Consider the following 7,500-nt stretch of genomic DNA (forward strand, 5'->3'; position numbering starts at 1 on the left):
TCTCAAATAACTGTATAAAATTCACTGCTTGGTTCTGAAATAAAATTACAACAACTTCACCAACATTACTTCTCGTGTCTGTGGCTTCGTTCCACCGCTCGAATCCCACTTATCCTTGAGTACCTTCGCCCCGTTCTCCCTCGTCTGGTGGTCCAGCTGAGATTCCAATCCGAGACCAAAACTGTTCCTTCCAGAACAACTTGGGAACTAAGCTGCACCCCATGACATTCACCTGCCCTTACTTCTTCTTTTTTTTAATGCTGGCCAGCCTTACTTCAGGTGTCCATCAGCTTTGTCCCTGCTTTCTCAGGTCTTGTGGAACCTCCACTTGTAATGCCTGCCGCCATTATGTCCGAGTGAGGGGCTGAGGACTATAAAAACAGAGACAAGACAGCAGGTCATGTTGTCTCAGTAGAATGCAGAATGTCAGTTTATTGAAGGAGGGGAAAAGACCTTTAAAACAGGCTTACAAGCAGCAGTGGGAGAAACCCCAGAGAGCAGAAATTTGCTACAAGAATGTGTATTAAACCTTGCATTCCTAACTGTTTTACACCAATGCAGGATACACAAACATAGGAAACCTCCAGTAGGTGTTCGGAAGGAAGGAAAACCTGGCAGGGAGGCAGGGACAAACAGAATCAAAATGTTATCTTTGGGGCCTCTTGGTCCTTCCAGCGACCTTAGAGAGACTTGGTATTGCTGCCTAGGTAGCTGGAAAGCTGTCTCAGTTCTAAAATTTAATCCTTCTCAGATCTGACGATGTTTGATAACTAGGGTGTATCAGTTTGAAAACAGCTCCAATTCCAAGATTCCTGACAGTTCATTAAATAAGTTTCCCTATTAAAAACTAAAGACAGCTATGCCTCATTCACAAGACTTCATGGTATAGGATAGACGGGTTTTCCAGAATGTAACCCAGAGGTTCAAAACTTTAATGTGGATAAATGCAGCGCTTTTATAAATGAATACAACATTGACTACAAACAGTTCTTAATGTCTATGGATTTTCAACCCTTTTGCTATGATGTAAATCTATTCCACTGTCTTACAGATACCTTATAAGTCCCTGGGAAAAAGTTCTGCGGCTGCATCAAAAAAAAAAAAAAAAAATCTGGTCTGATGAAACTTAGCAGTCTCCAGAGTGCACTTTGACCTCGTCCATTTCTAAGAATCTTTTGCTGTTTCCCTCGTCCAGCCTGGGCCAAGGGGCTCTCCAGCTACACCAGGCCCTGCACCAGCTGGCACCAGCTCCAAGAATGCCAACCCCCAACTGAGGATGCCCACTGGGATGGATGCACCCTCACCTCCAGAGACATGACAGATGTAATGACTCCTGAAGTCCTGAAGAACACATCACCCTTCAATTCACTGCCCTTACCACCTCTCCAGGCTCAGGCGGGCACCTGCCCAGCTATTGGAACCTGGTTTTTCCAAGCTGTCCCAATGAAGGGCACACCTGCTCTCATGTCTCACTCATTCACCTTGTCTCTTCTGTACAACCAGGGCCCTTCCCTGTTCTGTTCTTTCTGGCAGTTATCACTCTACCCATGGCTAGCATAGTATAATAAGGCCATTGATAACAATCTATTTTTTTTTTCTCCTAGCAACCTCAAGGAGCAGACACCTGAGATCTCCACACCAGAGATTTCCACGATGACAGCTAACAATGCTTCTTCACTCGCACTTCCCACCACGCCTGGCTCCCGGCTTCCCCCTCCCCACTTCGCCCCTTGCCCCCTTGAAGTAGCCTTGAGAATTCAGCGCCCTTGTTCCCCCACTTGCTCCCATAACTCACCTCTTTTTATAATAACCAAAATGGAGAAATGTTAATGTTCTGATCCTGACCCGTGGGGCTGTGCCCTAATGAAGAAGCCTCTTTTTAAGGAAAAACTCTGCCCCTTCCTCTCTCTCTCCTGCTTTTCCTCCCATGAGGAGTACACTCCCCCCCCCCCCGCCTCTTTATCTATTATAATAAACTCTCCATGTGGATGCAGTGTCTGGGGCTGCGAATTTCTATTATAATAAACTCTCCATGCGGATGCAGTGTCTGGGCTGCGAATTTCTGGCTGCTGCAGTTGTCATACATCTGCCCAGCATGTTTCCCTGCACACTCGGGATACCCATGGGGCCCCTGTCATAATAATTCATAACAACAGGGGTGTGGGTTCACGCAGATCTGTGGAAAGAAAACTCAGAGGCATCTTAAGAATGAATTGAGCCTTGTGCGGCCGCAGGGGATCCAGTCTCTAATTTCCCTTCGTCCAGGGCATTTTTATTTCCTATTTACACTTTAGCCAGTTCATTTCCAGATGCTCAAAACAACCTGAATGAAGCCTCCAAAAATACAATGCCAAGCTCAAATGTCTCCATTCGTCAGGTACCATGGTTTTCTGGGTTTCCTGAACCAAGTCTTTGCATAGGCCTTTATATCCCTGGGAGACTTTCAGACAAGATTCACATAGGGCGACTAGAGGAACAAAGGGTATCTGCTGAACAAAAGATTCAGATTGGGGCTAGGTGCTGCTCTCTGCAGGCAGGCCAAGTGTAGCCCAGCAGGAATGTTGACACAGTTCCCTCTACCACAACTTCTGATGGAGCTCAGGATCTTGGCAAGAGGGTCATCCACGTGGTGCTAAAGTCAGTATCGGGAGCCTTATATGAGAGATGCAGAGGGCAGGGGGTAGCTCCATGGTAGAGGATTTGCCAAGCATGTGGGAGGCCAGGATTGCTGAAAGAGAAAGGGGAGCTGGGGTGATGAGTTCCAAGACAAGACAGAGAGACAGGATTACCTGTGTCCTGAGACAAAGGTTATGTAAAGAAAGGAGGAGACCTGAGTGGTGTGGCTACAAACTAGGGATTCTTGACGCTCACCTGGAGCTGGAAGAAGCAAGGGGCCCCTCCCCCACAGGCTTTAGAGATCAGGGCCTCAGCATATTTTTATTTATTTTTTCTTGTCTGAGATAGGGTCTCGGTATTTAGTCCTGACTGTCCTGAACTCATGGTAACCCTCCTGGCTCAGCTGCCTGAGGACTGGATCTACGCGCATGAGCCACCATACTTGGCTCGATTGTGGATTTCTGACTTCAGTGTTGTCAGAGAACACAGCTCTGCCCTCTCACCCACTTGAGGCATTTGTCACAGCAGCCCCAGGACAGGACAGAGCAGGGTCCAGGAAGCTCCTTAATGATTTGATTTCACACTCAGTCCACTGCTGTTGGGATCTGGGATATTTTATTCACAGGCTGTGTGGATTCCTCTATGGTTTAGTTTTCTTGAAATTGCAGCTCTACTGAGTTAGGATTCACACAGCCTGAAGCCTGCACACTGTATAGCTTTACAACCGGGCATGGGAAATCATCTCTGGGACCCACCTGCGGCTCTTAGGCAAGGCCACCCCTGAGACATCATCCTCTGACCCCCTGGCTCACACTGTGCTCCCTTCCTGGGCCCACATTGGGCATTTAGCTCTAAAACTAGCAAAGATTCAGGGGTTAGGGGTTTGTAGTGTGCTGTGGCTCCCCCTGACTCAGATCCAACCATAAGGAAGGGTTATGGCAGACACCTGCTGGCCCAGAGACACCCTCTCTGCAACCCTGAACTGGGGGTGTATTGATGTCTGGGTCAGGGAGGGTGGGGACAGGGGTCTGGCCATCAGTGAGAGACAGCAGCAAGGCCTGAGCTCAGTCTCCTGCTTCTCAGACCCTAGGAGGTCCTCAGTGAGTGTTTGCAGAAACACTGGGAGTCACCAGTACCGCAGCCCCAGAAACACTGACTTGTGCCAGAAGCTGAGACTGTGTCTTCCCACTCCCAGGAGAGTCTCAAAACTATCATAATAATAAGAGATTGGAGAGATGGCTAAGTGGTTACCAGCACTGACTGCTCTTCCAGAGGACCTGGGTCTAGTTCCTAGCACTCAGATGGCATCTCACACCATCTGCAACGCCAGTTTCAGGGTATCTGATACCTTCTTCTGGCCTCTGCGGGCACCAGGAATACAACATGGTATACATATATACATGCAGGCAAAACACCCATACATGAAAAATTATATATATAAAATGACATTAAGCTTAGAGAGGGTAAGTAACTTGACTAGGAACACACAATAAACAGGAAATATAGACATGAGTTACATTCCCCCACTGGAGCAATTCCCCTGCCTGCGGAGTGTCCTCTACAACTGTCAGTGTCCCTTCCTCTGTCCCCTGTGTCATTTGGTCACAAGAGAGTACAAATAAAAAGAGAGTACAAGCACTCTACCAGCCCCTCCCCCACAGTTTTCTTTCCTTTTTTAAAAAAAAAATTCTCTCTTTCTTTTTGAAAAAACTCTCACTGTGTATTCCAGGCTGTCTGTGAATTCATGATCCTACAACCTCAGCATCCAGAGAGCCGCAATTTCTTTTCTAGACAGGGACACCCTGATTGTGTGTGAGAGAGGATGGAGATGATGTAGCCTGTGGAGGCTTCCTGGAGGGACCTGGAAGGGTTGTCAGGGACCTGAGGTGGTTTGTCTTCACCTCCAACCCCCATGACTTTTCTCCCCACTAGCTAACTTCCCGTCAGCCTCTCCAGAACATTCAGACCCACAGAGAAGCCTGCACAGCCTGCCATTCCGGTTCCCTACAGCTGTGCCCTGGAGGCAGTGCAGAGGGAGAGTGTGGGATTTAGGAGGCCCCACCCACCATCTGTTAGAGCTCCTACCTGCACGGCCAGGGTTGTGTGGGCCTACTGTGGTCCCACCTAGAAGGATCAGCAGAGGCAAGAGAGAGCCTGGCTGAAAGAAGGAGCCACACATCTGGAACCGGAATGTCTGCTGCGGACACAGGCTCCGAGCCCTCACTCAGGTAGGTAGGGTCATGGTACTGGCGGCAGAGGATCTTAGTGCGAAAGGCCTTGGGTGGGTGACAGTTACTGGTGGAAATGGGTGTGGGTCATAGGTGAGGGACAGGGCTGGGAGCCAAGGGGTTGAGATCACCAAGGAGCCTAGGAGAGTGACAGCAGGACCAGGGGCTGAGGGCAGAGGAACTGCTTTCTCCTTCCGTGCCTCATGTTCCTGTGACAGATAGGAAGCCCTCAAGACCCCAGGACTGGGGACAACCCCATCCTGTCTGGAGGAGCTCCACACTGCTGAAGGTGACAGCTATATGAGCAGATGGAGACCTGGCAAGGGACGTCAGAGCTGTGATGAGGGTACCAGAAAGGAGGGGACTGCAAGGCCAGAGCTGAGGGTTTTGTTTGTTTGAGGCAGGGTCTCACTACGTAGCTCTGGCTGCCCTGGAATTTACTATGTAGACCAGGATGGCCTAAACTCACAGAGATCTGCCTGCCTTTGCCTCTGGAGTGCTGGGGGTTAAAGGCGTGTGCTACCACACCCAACCCAGCTTTAGGGTTAAAAAGCCACAGTAACAGTGGGGCTGTACACATGTAACCTCGGCTCTCTGGATGCTGAGGTTGTAGGATCATGAATTCACAGACAGCCTGGAAAGAAAAGAGAAATTTAAAAAAAAAAAAAAAAAAGGAAGAAAACAGTGGGGGCTGGTAGAGTGCTTGCCTAGTGTGCATGAAGCCCCGTGTCTGACCAAGCACAGCATAAACTGCGTGTAGTGGCACATGAATATAATCCCAGCACTTGGGAGGTAGAAGCAGAGGCTTGAGAATCAGGGGTTCCAAGTCATCCTTAGCTAGATATCAAATTTGAGGCTAGCATGAGCTACATAAGATCCAGTCAGGGCTGGAGAGACAGCTCAGTGATTAGGAGCACTAGCTGCCCTTCCAGGGAACCTGGGTTCAACTCCCAGCACCCACATGGCAGCTCATAACTGTCTGTAACTCTAGTTCCAGGAGATCCAACACCCTCACACAGAGGACCCAACAGCCTTACACAGATACACATGTAGGCAAAACACCAATGCACATGAAATAAAAATGATTTTTTAAAACAGAAGATCCTATCATTGTGCTGAATGGCCCATGCCTTTAATCCCAGCACTCTGGAGGCAGAGGTAGGTACATCTCTGTGAGTCTGAGGCCAGCCTAGTCTACATAGAGAGTGCCAGGCCAGGCCAGCTAGAGCTGCATTGTGAGACTTGGTCTTTAAAAAAAAAAGCCCTGTTCACTATGGTTCTGGAAATGTGACATTCTCTTAGAAAAGTTGGATACTACCAACAGGCATGGAGGAGATGATAAAAATATGTAACTAAAAGCTTAGTGTGGCAGCCAACACAACAAGTCACCTCCATACTCAGGGGCAGGAGGATTGCTTCAAGTGTACCAGACTGGCTAAGGCTGCATAAGACCGTGCCCCAAACCCATCACATACATGGTGATCCCCCACACCCAAGCAAACTCCAGGTGGGCGTATTAGCCCACCTGTTAAGCCACTGTTTGGGAAGCAGAGACAGGAAGCCCCCAGGCCACATTAACTAGAGCAGCCTAAGTAGTGAACTCTAGGTTCAGGGAGCTCATTAAATAAAGGGGGATTGAGGAAGGTAGCAGGTGCCAATCTCTGGTCTCCACACACACCCACACATTCATCTGCACACATACAAGTCTTCACTCATACATGTGGACACACACACCACACATACATACACATATAACCCACACACACACACACCACATGTGGGACACACATAGGAACATGGTCACAGTGTTGGTGGAGGAGAGATCTATGGGGGCTGACAAGCTTGAGGAGGGTTTTCTCACTTCCTCTCTGTAATGGTGATAAAATGCCCTGCCCAGAAGCAGCTTACAGGAGGAAAGGGTTGATTTCCACTCACAGGTTACAGACCATCACTGAGGGAACTCAACACAGGAGCTAATTCAAAGCCAAGGAAGTAGAGCAGAAACCATGGAGGGTGCTGCTTTCAGTAGCTCATAGGCTTATTCTCAGCTAGCTTTCTTATACAGGCCAGGACCCCTGACTTAGGGAATGGTGCCACCTTACAGAATAGAAGCAAGCTGAGTGAAGTAGGCTGCCTCACACGAAGGAGCCCGGGGGCCTCAGCGCATCCCAGGTTCAGCCCCAGGAAGGCAGTAGGAAGCCATGGACAATGCATGGACCTGCAATGCTCTAGGGCCTGGCATCTAGACCAACCATGCCAGCCGTCCAGGGAGTAGGGAACCCAGCACCCCCGCCAGGCCCAGCTCCTGCAGGGAGCTCCTGCAGGAAACCCCTGCAGGGAATGGCCCTGGTCCTCCTGGGAAGGGGTCTAAGTGGGGGCTCCCCAAGGTGTGGTTGTAAGGAAGGAAGCTTTGGGTCCCCATCCAGCCCTGGCAGGAGCTGAGCCTGCTCAGGGACAGTCCTCAGCATTGCTGCTGTCAGGACTGCTGCCTCCTGCTGCCGGCCCCAGGGGAAGGGGACATGAATGTGGAGGCCTCAGCCAGGAACTCAGCAGCACTGTCCTGGGGAGGAGGGCAAGTCTGTACTCTCCTGTCTCCCCTACATTCCTCAGCTGGTACAGCCCCTCAGAGCTGTGGTGTCTGCTCAACTTTGCCTTT

General features: G+C 49.7%; 1 pseudogene across 1 annotated transcript in view; it reads left to right on the top strand.

The window, feature by feature from the left end:
- Positions 1-4,728: 4,728 nt before the first annotated feature.
- LOC118576235 overlaps positions 4,729-7,500 on the top strand; it is an 11,032-nt pseudogene continuing 8,260 nt past the window's right edge. The window contains exon 1 of the transcript XR_004943928.1: positions 4,729-4,844. The product of XR_004943928.1 is annotated as an aldehyde dehydrogenase family 3 member B2-like (transcript). The remainder of the gene's footprint in view (positions 4,845-7,500) is intronic.

Source organism: Onychomys torridus, unplaced genomic scaffold (assembly GCF_903995425.1).
Source record: "Onychomys torridus unplaced genomic scaffold, mOncTor1.1, whole genome shotgun sequence".
NCBI classification, from domain to species: domain Eukaryota; kingdom Metazoa; phylum Chordata; class Mammalia; order Rodentia; family Cricetidae; genus Onychomys; species Onychomys torridus.